Source organism: Loxodonta africana, chromosome 5 (assembly GCF_030014295.1).
Source record: "Loxodonta africana isolate mLoxAfr1 chromosome 5, mLoxAfr1.hap2, whole genome shotgun sequence".
NCBI lineage: Eukaryota > Metazoa > Chordata > Mammalia > Proboscidea > Elephantidae > Loxodonta > Loxodonta africana.
This window is the reverse complement of record NC_087346.1, coordinates 26,348,096-26,364,228: the sequence shown is the minus strand read 5'-3', so window position 1 is coordinate 26,364,228 and position 16,133 is coordinate 26,348,096. Positions and strand designations below refer to the sequence as shown.

Below are 16,133 nucleotides of genomic sequence, written 5' to 3'. Positions count from 1 at the left end.
ATCACGAGGAGACTCTATCACCCAAGGAGCAAAAACCCACACACATAACTGAACCCTGAGTAGCAAGGCCAGGTCTACTGACCGCGCCTGCGCATTTACCCAGCTCCGGCCAGGGCGAGGGAGGGAGGGCGGAGAGGAAGGCCAGGGCGCCGCTGCGTAGGCGGGACCAGGAAATTCACCGCGTCTGCGCGAAGGGCAGGACGACGGGCTGCTACGTAACGTTTGAAACGAATGGCGGGGAAGCGCTGCGGGATCCGTGGCAGTCGGTGTTTGCCCCGTGTAAGCCGCGCCTTCGTCTGTGGGCCGAGCCATGGCGCTGCAGCTCAGCCGGGAGCAGGGTGTTACGCTCCGCGGAAGCGCCGAAATCGTGGCCGAGTTCTGTAAGTCCTGGTGCGGGCCAGGGTTGGGGAGAACCGAGCCCAGGCCGTCACGTAGGCCCCCGGCTCGGCCTCGGAGGCGGGGAGCCGGGATGGGCTGGAGCGGCCCTGAATCCGAGCCCTCGCAGCCCCGCGCCGTCTGCCGGCCCCGAGGAATCGGCGGAGAGGCGGATGCCGGCGCCTAGCTCGGGACGCGTTGCTAATGGTGGAGGAGAGGGCTGGGCGCTGCGGGGGCCGCCTCCGGTTCAGCGGCTTCACCTTGAGCGGTTCTTTGGTCGGACTCCGCAGCCCCCTGAGACCTGGTACGGCTGAGCGGAGACCCAGTGTGTGTTTTGACCCAGCCCCTGCCCGGCGTTGGTTCTGAGGCAGGGCACGGTTCATGAGACTTTGTCTGGATAGCATTGTCCCCGACCAGGCCAGCTGTGTGCACGACTTCTACTAGAGCCCGGCAGGACATGAGGGGAGAAAAGGAGGAAAAAGAGGAGAAGCTTGTCTCGAGCAGTTGACCAGTCGGTCCAAGCCTGTTTTGTATCTTCTAATCCTGTAATCTGAATTTAGTCTTGGATTACAATGAGACGAAATGTGGCAGTGGTGGGTTAATGCATTTTGGGGTTTAATTTGTTCTTTATTGCCACGTGAACGCATATATTGCTTTCTTTTACCCAGAAGCAAGATTTTATGGACCTTTAATGCCACTTTGTGCAGACGTACTCTGCCTTGAGTAAGACAAGCAAACCTGTGTTTCAGCATTTACAGTTTTACACCATTAATGAAACCATAACCCACCACATAAAAAAAAAATAAAAAAATAATTTTTTCCGTCTAAATATGGTTTATTTTCTGTAGCTACAAATGATAATGACTTTAATGTTTCTTTTGCTTTCAGCATTTGACATTAACCTCATTTTATATCAGTGTGGCATATATCCATCTGAAACCTTTACCTGAGTGCAAACATATGGACTCACCTTGCTTGTGACTGCTGATCCTGAACTCATCAAATACCTAAATAATGTGGTGGATCAACTAAAAGGTATTTAATAATTGAAAACACTTTGAGTTTTGCAGCCATTTTTGTATCCACATTGCCTGTCATCTTGGTCGTTTTTCAGCTTCCTATATAGAAGTGTGAAACACACTGCCTTCTGAAATATACAGTGGTTTTCAATTGGGAGAAAGCACAGAGTGTATAAATTAAATCCTTTTCCACCACATTCTGAGGTGGCTGAGTATTTTGATGTTAGGAATATGATATGACTTGATAAATGTCTCCATCAACTCTCTTAGAATGATTTTTGCTGTAATTCAAAAGTTCATATGGACAAATGGTACAAGTTAGAACTTAACGTAATTATAATAGTGTTTGAGAAAACGACTACTATACATTCCTAAAATGATGCTTTCTCTGTAGCCGCTGAGATTTTAAAGTTAGTGTTAGAGAAACATCAAGGAAAATAAAATACTAAAATACTAAACTTGGGTTTCTGGGACTAAACTTAAAAAAAAAAAAAAATCCTAAGTAACAGAACACCCATTTTTTAGCTTTTTCCTTATATCTTTCTTTTTAATCTGCCTGTGACTGAGTCTCTTTTACCTGAACCCTCAATTCTTTCTTTCGCTCAAGAAATTGCTTTATTACCTGTTGTACCAGTACTGTTCTCCATGTATTTTTTTCCTTCTAGAATTTCTGATAGTTTCCCTTTCATGTTTCGACTTCCGTTTCTCCCCAATTGTTCTTCCAAAATACTAGTTTGTCTTTTAGCAGTGGCCATCCTTTTTCTTTTGAATTTTTAAATTCAAAAATTGTTTTTTGTATTGTTGTTTCAGAATTTTTTCATGTTGTAGCTTCATTTTTTAGTTTTTATTTTATTTTATACCTTTTCTGTTTTAATATGCCGTTCTGATAATGGCCATCTGACGTTCGTTAGCTTGATACCACTATGAAGCTACGTTATCCTCTAGATAAGCTAGTAACACTTCCCTGCCATTAATATCTGCATGAGTAAAATCCCTACATACTTGTGCAGGTCTGCATGGAAGGATCTCAAGCAATGGTGAAAAGGCAAGGAAAGGAAGATAGGAGTACAGAGTTTCTCAGCCTCAAAGAACTTATGCTTTAGTAGGTCAGTGCTATCAGAATAGCAAGATTGGGCGACTGTTGGGGGTGTGGTAGTAGATAGCAGTCTCAGGTGTAAGCAGGAAGCATGTCATTAGGAGTAACCTCGCTCTCCCAAAGTTGCATCCAAAGTTATGGGTCAGAGGGTTAGGGCTAAATCTCCCGTAGCCGTTCATAGAGCTACACCCAGGTGAATTGGCCTAGAACCTCCACAGATCTGTATGTATAGGTCTGTGTCTTCATCTCAATTTGATGGAGAAGCAAGCATTGCCTAAGCCGCTGGTTCATTGGATTATCTGTTTCAAGACCACTCAAATGAAATTCCACCTCAAATGTATCTGGACTTCCTATTTAGCTTGTTCCCTCTTTTGTATTTATTAAAATTGAGGAGTTATTCTTTGAGGCAAATTGTTTATCTGTTTTGAGTCCCGTTGCTTCTAGTGTCCTCAGGGACTTTACACTACTTTTTCTCCTATTTTTTATTTCTGTTTTGATTGGGATTCTTCCCAATGACATCATGTCTCCAATTGTCAAAGAAGAAAAATTGCTGCCTACCCGAAATCCCCTTCAAATGACCACCCATTCTCCTTTTAAGAGCTAAACCTTTGATGGCAAGTTGTTGATATATGCCAGGAGTCCAGCTGGTGGTCTGTTTTTGTACTGCTTGCAAACAGAACAGACACCTCGGTGGCCCACATAATCTGAAATATTTACTGATTACTAAATGTTTTTCTGTTTCTTGACGGAAAACTTTGCTGACTCCTGTATATGCTATATCAGTTTTCAAAGTTACCTCAGAGCTCAATCTGAGGCCCTCCTCTCACTTTATAATCTCTCTAGATGATCTCTGACATGTTCTGATAAACTTTGTGTAGTTGACTTTTTATATCTAACCCAAATCTCTCCTAACTCCAAACTTATATACCCAATGGCTTTCTTACGTAACTATCCCGGAGATACTTCCGACTCATCATGTTGAAAACTGAATTTAAGATTATCTCCAAAAGTGCTCCACTTTCAACTCACTTTCCTAGCAGTGAATGGCTCAACCATCCAACCGGCCATACAAGCCAGAAACTTGGGAGGTATTCCTGACTTGTTAGCTATGGGGGCTAATCCAGTAAGTTTTGATAAATTTCACCATGAAATCCCTTGAATCTGTCTACTTCTGCATTTCTACCAATATACCTCCTACATGCTTTAATGATCTCATCTTGCTTAAACTACTAAATGAACGAATTAGTGTCTAAAAACCAAAAATCCAAACCCGTTGCCGTTGAATCGATTCCAACTCATACTGACCCTATAGGACAGACTAGAACTGCCCCATAAGTTTCCAAGGAGCAGCTGCTGAATTTGAACTGCCAACCTTTTGTTAAACCACCTTTTGGTAAGGGAGTAAGGGATCTACACTAATGTCTAGATCCCCTGTAACCCATTTTCAAAGTGATAGTTTTGAAATGTAAATCTGATTATATCACGTCCTATTTCAAACACAGTGATGACTTCCCTGGTTTTTGAGATACAATTTCATTTGGCCCACCTGGCCTTGTATGGTCTGGCTCCTGTTTATTTTTCCTGCAGTTGTACTGGCTTTCTTTCAGTCCTATAGTCACCTGCTGTCACCCTCAAGTACTTAAGGCCTGTACCTTCTTCCCTTTCCTTGTGCATATTTAATACTGTTTGCCCCTCAGAGCTAAGCTGAAGCCTTCCCTGTCCTCCCTGATTGGGCCAGTTTTTCCTATTTAAATGCTCTTCAGTGTACCATTTATCCTTCACAGCAGTCACTGCAGTTGTAATTTCACATTTGTTGGTGTGGTGATTAAATCAGTTCCCATCTCCTACACTCCTACGTTGGTTGTGGATGAAAATCTCTCTTGCTCACTGTATCCTCAGCAGCGAGTACTGTACTTTGTAGAAATACTGAGAATTTCAAAAGAGGAGCTAGATTATTGATGTGATAAGTTTTCTGAGCAGGAGGGAGGGGGTACAAAATACCAGTGGTAGGAATTGGCCGAGGGTAGGACGAGAGACCTGAGAAGGTAAGAGTTGCTTTGCAATGCAGTGGACCAAAAAAGATGCCTTGTTTTGTGTTGCAGAATGGTTATACAAATGTTCTGTTCAGAAACTGGTGGTAGTCATCTCAAATATTGAAAGCAGTACGGTCCTTGAAAGATGGCAGTTTGATATTGAGTGTGACAAGACTGCAAAAGATGACGGGTAAGTAAGAAATGATTTTTGCTCTGATAAGCCTTTTCCAAAAACTTGTTTTCATTACGAAATGAGTTCTAAATGTATTGAACTAGTTTCATGTAAAGTAAATTGCATAAAGTGTTTCTGTCAGTTTAATTTAATCTTCAATCTCCTGTGGAAAAGAATTGTGCTCAGTTGAGCGCATCATGGATTTGTGTAGATGGTATTCTCTAAGCTAATGCCTTAGTTCATAGCATCGAGTTCTAAATTTTAATGTTTATGGTGCTCTATTCAGAACTCTACAAGACACACTAGATGGGGCATTTCAGGAATGTACCTATATCTAAGGGGTTTTCTTAGACTCTCCCCCAGCTAAAGATGTGACTCTGCTTTGTTTCCTTTAATGTCACGAACTTGGTAAGACATGTTCATGACCTAAACGTCATAAGTGACTGAGGGCTGAAGACTCCTGGATAGAAATGCCGATCATTCTCTGGTGATGTCTAGCATTGTCCGGGACGTGCTTATCTGCCAACTCATAACCGTAGTTGTGTCTCATAATGAAATGTACTTTGCTCCTGAAGCCTTTAGCTTAGATCAGGAAATTTTTAGATGATAAAAATAATTTGACATACAACTTTAACATTTTATTTGAGGCACTTGGGAGTTAGACTTTAGGCATTTCTAAAATCCAAAATGATATTGCTGATTAAATATTTTTGATCCTTCCTGTTTTTTTAAGAGATGCTGAACTTTTCCTAACTTAAAGAGGTTGGCAAATTTTCTAGTCATGTGATAATAAATGATATGATGCTGATCTTAATAGATGACTGAAAGGATAAATGAAATAAATAAGGATATTAAAATTATGCCTACTAGCTGTAGGTCCTAAGATACTTTTATTCATTATTTTTTAAACTCTTCTTATTGCATTACGCATTTGATTTCAGAAGCACTTAAGCAGGTAAATACTCTTGGTTACTGAGAAAGTTTTAAATAACTTGTTGAAACCTGAAATACATGAATAGATTTGGTTTCTTCCTAGTGCAGCCAGACCAAAGTCTCAGAAAACTATCCAAGATGAGATCCGTTCAGTGATCAACAGATCACGGCTACAGTAACATTTCTGCCGCTGTTGGAAGTTTCCTGTGAGTATTTACACAGCTCCTCATTCATTTAAAGTTGTAATGGGGAAAAGGCTAAACTACTGTTCAAGAATCACCCTTTATTCAGTTTTTTGTTAATTGTCAGTATCATGTGATATAAACGGGGGACAAAGCATTGTAAAGCAAAAAGTAAAGATTGGGGTATTGCAGGGAAAAAAAAAGAAAACTTTTACAATACCCGTTCTGGTGTAATTCCTTTTGCTATTTTCTATGTGTTAAGATTTTAGGTGTAAAATTGTGTTTTGCTCTTCAAACTTAGTTATTCTTTCATTTTCAGATATTTACTGAATGCCTATTATATGCCAGGGAGTGGTCTGGGTACTGAAACATAACAGTGAACAAACCAAGATGTTACCTCTCCTGTGGATTACATTGATTACATTCCTTTTTTTCCCATGTGATGATACACTTATAATATTTTTGATGATTTTCTGTTTAAAAAAAAAAGTCCTATAGTTTTCATAAGATATGATAGGAGGTTGCAGTATTTTCTGTATTAAAATTTATTTTTATTGAGGAAAAGATACTATCTAATGATTAGAGGCCAAGCTATCCTGTCTGAACGCTATGGGTGGTTCAAAAGGTGAGAGAGACAGGGAAGGTTGTTTTACATTTGAAAACATGGTGTACTTTAATGTATTTTTATCCCCAATTTAGGTTCATTTGATCTGCTGATTTACACAGATAAAGATTTGGTTGTACCTGAGAAATGGGAAGAATCAGGACTACAGTTCATTATCAGTTCTGAGGAAGTCCGTCTTCGTTCATTCACTACTACAATCCACAAAGTAAATAGCATGGTGGCCTCCAAAACTCCTGTCAATGACTGAGGGATGAGCTGAGAAAAATAATGTGCTTGCAATTCTCAAAGGTGTTTTCCTAAAAGGAAGTCAACTACAAGTTGATATGTTTTATTTTGCTGGTGGATTTTTAGGTGGGGAAACAACATTTTACCCTACTGAAGTGTGCATCATCCATTTTTTGTACCTGTTTAATGTTCCATGGAGTTGACATCATCCATTTGGGGAGATGATGGCATTATCCCCTCATGAATGTATTTGGCTAAATAGATGAGCACAAAAGCATCTTGCATGTAGTTCTAATGTCAGTTCTTTTGAAGGTGGCAACGGTAGTTGGAAAAACTTTCAGTATAAAGCTAAATAACTTGCTAAATCAGACATTTTGGTCAAGTAGCTTGAGTCAGAATGTAGGTAGGGTGATATTTAATTGTAAATTATTCCAAAAATAGTCTGACTATTCAGAATCTTTGTTTAGATCCTGAAAATAACTAATATAATCCATAAGTCAAGAAATATTGAGGTCCGTCCAGCATTTTTTTAGATCTAGAGTTCCCATGTTGAAAACATTTCCAATTATTTGACTTTATATAACTTTACCTATGAAGCTTTGAATGTTTCTACTGTTTAATTTCCTGTGATAGAGAACTCTTTGAAAATGTCCTTTTACGTTTGATAAAGTCAAGCTTTTAATGACAATGGTGAAATAAAGTTAAATTTGTATGTTTTAAATTTGTCTTAAAATGTTTTGATACTGGTGTTAAATGGTAGGTGGGATGGGTTCAGTATTGCACAGGATTTTTTTGTGTCACCTAGGCTATAGGTCCAAAGCATACAAAGACGAGGAAATCTTGAGGTACCTTGAATCTATTGTGTTTGGTTATACCACTTTAATCTCATAATAATCGACTTAAAATAAATGTTGATTGTTTGTATAACAAGAGATATGCTTTTTGGAATTAGTTCGGTTTAGCGAATGTTGGATTATAGTACCTTTAGGAGTCCCTGGGTGGCGCAAAAAATTAAGCACTGGACTAGTAATGAAAAGTTTGGTGGTTCAAACTCAACCTACAGGCAACTCGGAAATAAGGCCTGGCAATCTGCTTTCAAAATTTCAGAGCCTTGAAAAATATGGAGCGGTTCTACTGTGTGTACGATGGGTTGCCATGAGGCAAAATCAACTCGAGGGCAACTAACAATAACAAGAAAGTGCCTTTCTACACTCTTAGCCTTACCTTCTTGACTTATGTGTAAGATTTCTCACTGTATCCTTAATACGGCCTTTTTTTTACTCTCAAGTTCGTTATCTTTGTATACTTACACAGCTTGCTTATCCCTGTGCCTACATTAATACTATCATCAGGTGTGTTCTATCTAGTTCTCACCTATTTTTCCAAGGTCAATTTATTGCGAACTTCAAAGAAATCTTTTATAATCTATTCTGAATCTCATCTCTTTTGTAGTAAGTGAATTTATTACGTAGCTACAATGTCCATTGGACACTGTTCTAATTTAACTTTCACTTTTCAGTGAATACACATAGCCTGTATTCATTTATTCAAAAATTACATGTTGAGCGTCTATTAATGTGCAAAAATACTATGTTGCAAGTGTCAGGATGAATGAAACAACGTTCTGGCCTTTCCAAAGCTTAAAATCTTAGGAGGCAAAGGAAAATACCTTGCAGAGGACCATAAAGTAGCCACACATGTCATTTAATTATGTATTTCTTTGTCTTCATTACTTCACTTGATGAATCATATCTTTTTGATCCAATTGCATACTTTTTAAGAACGAAGTGCATTGTCTTATATTCCTTCATCTCAGTGCTTGGCAAATAGATGCTACTCTTTGATGGTGGTTATAGTGAATGCTCTTAAGAAAGCCCATACCCTAAGGAGCTGTTGAAGCTACCTAAATGAGGCCCAGGTGGCTAGAAAGGGTTACCCACAAGTCTTTTCTTGAATAAGAAAAGTAATAGTGCAGAAATGGAAGTGATTTTGAATTATGTATAATCAAAAGTCTCTAGGTTTCCAAACAACATACAGTGTAACACAAAGTGGACAGTATTAAAATTAAAGCATTCCTTTGAATTCTTGGATAGTTCATAACCTCCAACATTTGAAATATAGGTTGAGAAGGAAAACAGAAATAGAACATTGGAATAAATAAGGAGAAATGAAAATTCTGGTTGTATTTTTAGGAAATATGTTTGAAAATCTTTAAAGAAAGCAAGGACTATTTAGCCTTCAAGAAGCATTGAATGCCTATGTAGTAAACAATGGAAATGGTAAATAAGATGTGGTTCTTCCCCAAAGGAGCTCACATATTACTGATCACACCAAAATTTCAGGCATTCATGTCTTTATTTGGCGAATTAAATGATTTTGTTTTAATTTGTGATTTAGTATAGCACTGACTTCTTTCTCCTTTAAGAGACATCTCCAGAAATGAATGCTGTGAATTTTAATGTTTCTCAATCAAAATAGTTTTAATGATAGGAGCTTCTGTCCTGTGGTCTATAGCTGCAACTCTGTCGTACCAATTCTGCATCAGGTAAGCTCTTGTTTTGAAAATAAAAGCTAGTTTAGGGAAGGTTTAATGGAAGAATGTTAACCACATAAGGAATCAAAGGCTGAAAACCTGAGAAGTAGGGCAGCTTTAGAGTCCTCAGTGACAGCAACTGTGGATTCTCTATCTCTATGTAATAAATAGACCTTTCCCCAAATGACCTTGCTTGATGGATTCAAGAACAATGTCAATGGAAAGCTTTGTTTGTCTTTCAGTTTGAGAATTAAGAATGTAAAACTGAAATCACATTTTCAAAGGTTCAGCATATACTTCAGTCACTTCATCTCAGCTAATAACTGTTAACAGATTTAAATTTTCCGATTTTACATTTGCATGACACTGTTTACTGTTGTAGGGTTCTAAAGACCAGGCTATGTATCAGTTAAGAAATAAACATGTTGGAATTGAATAGGAGTCAAGCTACGAGCTTTATTGTTAAAGGGAGATGAGAAAACAGCTTCGGTCTATGACTCCAACTGGACTTGTCCCAACCTGTTTCTGCACCTTTAGGCGTACCTTAGGGGAAGACATTTAAAGCAAACAGCTCTAAGATTTGTGACAGGTTTCTACACCATTTTAAACAGAGACATGAAGATTCCAAGAGTCCGGTGGGCCTCTAGACCTGGCCTAGACCCTGATTCTGTTTTGCTTACCATAGGTAGAGGAATGAAAACATGTTCCTGTTGAGCCCATCAAAGTCTGAAATAGAGCCCAGAAGGGACTGAGCTATACCTGGCCTCCAGGATCCTTCTAGTGTCTTCAGTCTGAGAAGACAAGCCTTCGTGGGAATGTCCAAGCAAAAGTATAACAATCTCACGTATTAGGTGGCTTTTGCTGCATGGTAAAGAGCCATGGGGTATCAGTAAGCTCTTATTCTCACAAGTCAACAGGTTAGCTGAAGTTGTTGTGTTCCACATACCTCATTCTACCATCAGAGGGGCAGTGACTAGGTAAGACTGTTAAGGCTTGACTTCAGAACCTTCACACTGATGTTTTTCCCACATTCCGCTAATGAAAGCAAGACTCATGGCCAAGCCAAATATCAATGGGCAGGGGATGATACATGGAGATGAGGGAGGGGAAACATGAAAGCCATCTGATAAATCAGGGGTTGACAGACTTTTTCTGTAAAGATAGTAAATAGTTCAGGCTATGTAGGCGTCTGGTTTCTGTTGCACCTAGTCAAGTTTGCCATTGTATCTCAAAAGCACATGTAGACAATACATAAAGAAATGATCCTGGCTGTGTTCCAATCACAAAAACCAAGTGATGGGCAGGATTTGGCCCAATGGTTGTCATTTGCCTGTAGTAGATCATAGTTTCTTCTTTGGTCACAAATATTAAAACCCCTCCCTACTTCTCAGGATTCCATTTTGTGACATTTATTTAAGGCTCACATGTAAAACAATATCATTTGTTATCTTCATCCTTAGCATCTGAAATCATATGGCAAGTCTCCCGGTTTTATCTTAATTCCATATTCTCTGAAGCACAAATCAAGGACAAAATTCTTCAAGGTATTTGTTGCCCAGGACACCCCATAGTAAATTTTGATATGAAAACTTGGGAAGTGACTTCTATGCCATGTTGTGGTTGTTGTTAGGTGCCAACAAGTCGGTTCCAACTCATAGCGACCCTATGAATAACAGAATGAAACACTGCCCAGTCCTGAGCCATCTTTACAATCGTTGTTATGCTTGAGCTCATTGTTGCAGCCACTGTGTCAATCCACCTCCTTAAGGGTCTTCCTCTTTTCCACTGACCCTGTACTCTGCCATGCATGGTGTCCTTCTCCAGGGTCTATCCCTCCTGACAACATGTCCACAGTATGTAAGAATGCAAAGAATGGGAATTCTATGCCATACAATTGTGTAAAAAGAGACTCAGCACAGCGTAACTGCTCTATATCTACATATCTCTATATCTTCTTTTCACTGAAGTCGAACGCTTGATAAATGTTTATTCTTTTTATTATTAGAGTGTACCTAAGTTTCTTATGGAAACCCTGGTGGCATAGTAGTTAAGAGCTACGGCTGCTGACCAGAAGTTTGAATCCACCAGGTGCTCCTTGGAAACTCTATGGGGCAGTTGTACCCTGCCCTCTAGGGTCGCTATGAGTCAGAACCCGGATGGCAATGGGTTTGGTTTGTTTTTTAAAGTTTCTTATGTTTATTAACCTCGCATATATTTTTAGAATATAGACCACCCATAAAATATTAGCACAATAAGATATCCTCATAGACATTTTTTTCTTCACCTTTATGTTTTCATTTGGAAACCCTGGTGTCGTAGTGGTTAAAAGTTCAGCTGTTCACCAAAAGGTCGGCAGTTCAAATCTACCAAGTAAGTTCTCCTTGGAAATCCTCTGGGGTAGTTCTACTCTGTCTTGTAGGGCCTCTATGAGTCGAAATTGGCTCGATAGCAATGGGTTTGGTCATTTTTTTAGTTTTCATTTGGTTGCTTAGTATCTAAAATTTATTTTAATTACTAAACATGAAAAATCTGAATATCTGTAGTAATGCTACGTTGTAACTTTTATATTTTCCACCAGATGCCACTAATGCTGTGATGTTCATATTAAGATGAATTTTTTTTTTTACTTTTTTGATTATAATATTGAACTCTATACATTAGAGGTTAGCATCGAGATAATTTGAAAATTATAGAAATATGAAGACATTGGAAAAACACATTTAGCATCTATTATTTGCTAGGCACTTTATGTGAATTATTTAATTCTCACAAGAACAATTTGAGTTACTTTTTAAAAGTACTGATTCACCTTTTAGGAAATGGAGGCTCAGAGAATTCAAGGTACTTACCAAGGCCTTTCTTTAAATAAATGGTGGTGCTGGAATTCAAAATCAGGTAAGCCTGTCTTCCAGACCCACTCACATTCTACTCTGTTACCAACTTCCTCCTCTCCCCCCAAGCATGGGCAACTATGGAAGCATGGAGACTAGTTAGGAACCTATTGAAGCTGTCAAGGAGAGAGACAGTGAATGTTTGGATGAGTGTAGTAATGGTGGAGGTGGTTAGGAGAGGCTGCTGATAGCCCTTACTGATGGATGGGATGTGGGTATGAGAAAGAGGAATCAAAGATGCCACCTAAATTTTTGGCGTGGCAATCAGGTGAATGGTGGTATCATCAACAGAGAACACTTGGTCTGGGCATACTGGAGGGAAGAAACAAGTATTCTGTTTTGAATAAAATTTTTGATTGAAGTTGAAAGGAGATGTATGTCAAGTGGACAGTTGAATATTTAATGAGTTTGGGGTTCAAAAACTGAGGAGCTAGAGATAAACTCACCTGCAGGAAAAAACAGCAAAGAGACAAATGCTGAAGACTGAGTACTACAACACACCAATGTTTAGACAGAGCAGACTCTGTTACTTTTTCATATAGCTGGGAGTTGTTTGGACAATCTTGGCTATCCTATATTTTGTAATGTTAGTATGGTTTTTTAGTCTGTGCATTTGACTGTAGGAGGTCCTACATTTTTAGAGAACATTGACTATTAGAACATGTGCAGAAAAGGTAGCAGGGCTGATGAGGAGTTTGGAAGAACTGCCACATGCAAAACATTAACTGGTAATACCTGTAAAATTGAAGACTTAAGGTATAAGCGTGGATAGTGTGATTCTTGTTGTTAGCTGCCATTGGCTTCCGACTCATGGTGACCCTATACACGATGGAATGAAATGCCACCTGGTCTGTGCCATTTCCTCACGATCAAATGTAAATCTGATCATTGTAATCCATGGGGTTCTCCTTGGTTGATTTTTGGAAGTAGATCACAGACCTTTCTTCCTACTTGGTCTGACTCTGGAAGCTCCAATGAAAACTGTTCAGTATCATAGTAACATGCAGTCTTCAACTGGCAGATGGGTGGTGACTGTAGTTACTGTCAAGTGTAGTGATGATCATGTTGGGCAAGGATAGGATTCATTTTCTTTGGCATTCTAGGACAGAACCAGAACTGACTGGAAACTATACTAGATTTATTTGCTCAGTTATAAAGTAGAATTTTATAGCAATGAGTGTTGGGGAACAGTGGTAATTGCCAATATTTAATTCTGAGCTCTCTTTCTCTTCCTGAAAATGTTCATACATATCATAAGGAGGTTGTACACTTTCCTTTTTTGATGGAAGCTTGAATTAAATGACTTGTGAGTTTCCTCCCACCTCAAGGATACTGTGAATCCATAAAGGACAGTCATAATAAAGAGGGTAGATTTACAACTGGTAGACCTTTCCACTGGAATAAAAGATAAGTAGGTGAATCATCCGTGAGTTCAGTCAGTTGGGAATAGGACAGGTAGTACAAACTGAGTGATAGGACTCCTTGCTCCTCTGACAAATCTAATTTCCAATAAAGTTAAATTTCCTAATACATTTATGTGAGAATATTCAGTAACAGTTATCAATTTTCTCTTTCGGATACAGGTTGACATTGCTGTTATTGGAATATAAATAGACTCAAACACACTGTTGCTCTCATACTTGAAGTGGTTTTTCATACATTCTGCATTGCCAAATACTTTTTATTTCACTTAAAAATTTTGTTGATTTCTAGGTTTATTCAGAGTAGTTCTGTTTTTAAAAAAGTATCATTTATTTTAAAGAAAGTGCTATTTTTAAGAGAAAATTTAGTCCAAATAAGTGTATTTAAATCCAAATAAATTTTTACTTATCTCATGAGATGGGTCTGTATCTTCTTTCTTGTTTTTTTTTCTGCTGGTAGTCATTCTAATTAAAAGTGCTTTGTTATAAACATTTTTTTGTTGTTGTCAGCATCTAATCTTTATTGTTACTCATTTATGTATATCATACATCGGCCTCCAGAGTAACAGAGAACTTTTATTTTGATAGGACTCTCTGGCCTTGTATTATTTAGGCTGTGTTTATGTTTAAGTAATGTCTGCTTTTCTATTAACTGAAATTTTTTACAGACATATGTTCAAATATTTATATATTGCTTTTATTAAATGTATAATAAATACTGTAGAATTTTAAATAATAGTGTATAAATGAAAAGTAATCACTTGTATAATAAATACTGTAAAATTTTAAATAATAGTGTATAAATGAAAAAGTAATCACTTTTAATGGCTTAGCATAGTCTTTAAAACATTTTTCTATAGAAATATATATATATACTAAGCATATAATACAGGTGTATGTGTGTATGTATACATATATATACATATATATACATATATATATATATATATATATATACACACACACATACACACACATACACACACATACCAATCTATCTTGGAAGAAGTACAACCAGAATGCTCCTTAGAAGGAAGGATGGTGAGACTGCATCTTACGTATTTTGGACATGTTGTCAGGAGGGATCAGACTTGGAGAAGGACATCCTGCGTGGTAAAGTAGAGGGTCAGTGAAAAGGAGGAAGACTCTCAACAAGATGGATTGAGACAGTGGCTGCAACAATGGGATCATGTATAACAATGCTTGTGAGGATGGTGCAGGACCGGCAGTGTTTCGTTCTGTGGTACACACGGTTGCTATGAGTCAGAACCGACTCCACAGCACCTAATAACAAGAACAACATATATATATGTATATGTTGTTGTTCCCGGGTGCCATCCAGAACAAAACACTGCCTGATCCTGTGCCATCCTCCCATGTTTGCTAGGTTTGAGCCCACTGTTGTAGCTACTGTGTCAGCCCATCTCGTTGAGAGTCTTCCTCTCTTTCACTAACCCACTACTTTACCAAGCACAATGTCCTTCTCCAGAGACTAGTCCCTCCTGATAACATGTCCAAAGTATATAAGACAAAGTCTGGCCATACTTCTTCCAAGACAGGTTTGTTCATTCTCTGGCAGTCCATGGTATATTCAATATTCTTCACCAACACCATAATTCAAAGGCATCAATTCTTCTCTGGTCTTCCCTATTCACTGTCCAGCTTTCTCATGTATATGAGACAACTGAAGAGACCATAAAAAAGACATGGTGTGGAACAATTAGTTACTTTTGTGTATGGCCTTTCTAGCCATGGTCTTGTGACTCCCAGCCAGGTGATTGTGTGATAGGGTAGTTGTGCCCTACCAAGTGGGCTCATCAGTTTTGCCTTAAAAGACCCAATTTCAGAACAGTGAAGAGGAGCCTACTACTAAGGAAGGAGATACCCAGCAGCAGAGACCCCGGCAGCAGGAGACAGCATAGTGAGCTTTCTGGCCCATGAAGTGAGCAAGTTGAGTGCCTTTGGGCAGAGACTGAGGGCCCAGGACAGGTGTGCCTGTGAGTACAGCTAGGAAGAGGCTATCCTGATGCAAGAACTGTATCTTGACTGTTCTGAGCCTGAATTGTAACTGTTACTTCCCTAATAACCCCAATAATTGTGAAAATTGACTGTGAGTTCTGTGTGGCCATTGCAGTGACTTATCAAACCCAGTACAGAGTGCTGTGGGAGGAATGGTTGGTGTCAGAACTGGTAAAGATGGCAGAGAAAGGAGGCATTTCTGACCCCCACCTCATAGGAATCAGCCTTGCACTGTTGATGTTGGGAGCCCTTCCCACTTGTGGAGTCTGAGGAGGTCAGACGCTCCCCCAAGCTGCTTCTGCACATGGCTTGGGTCAGGTGCACCTTAGTCTTCAAAATGACATCTTTGTTTTTTAACACTATAAAGAGGTCTTTTGCAGCAAATTTCCCCAATGCAATATGTCATTTGATTTCTTGACTGCTGCTTCCATGGGCGTTGATTGTGGATCCAAGTGAAATGAAATCCTTGACAACTTCAATCTTTTGCCCCTTTATCATGATGCTGCTTATTGGTCTAGTTGCGAGGATTTGTATTTTCTTTATGTTAAGGTGTAACCCATACTGAAGGCTGTAGTCTTTGGTCTTTGTAAGTGCATGCTTCAGGTTCTC

The 16,133-nt window shown here is 38.9% G+C and overlaps 1 pseudogene; it reads left to right on the top strand.

Moving 5' to 3' along the window:
- The first annotated feature begins 244 nt into the window (after window positions 1-244).
- Window positions 245-9,791, top strand: LOC135231417 (mitotic spindle assembly checkpoint protein MAD2A-like; annotated as a pseudogene).
- The last annotated feature ends 6,342 nt before the right edge of the window (window positions 9,792-16,133 follow it).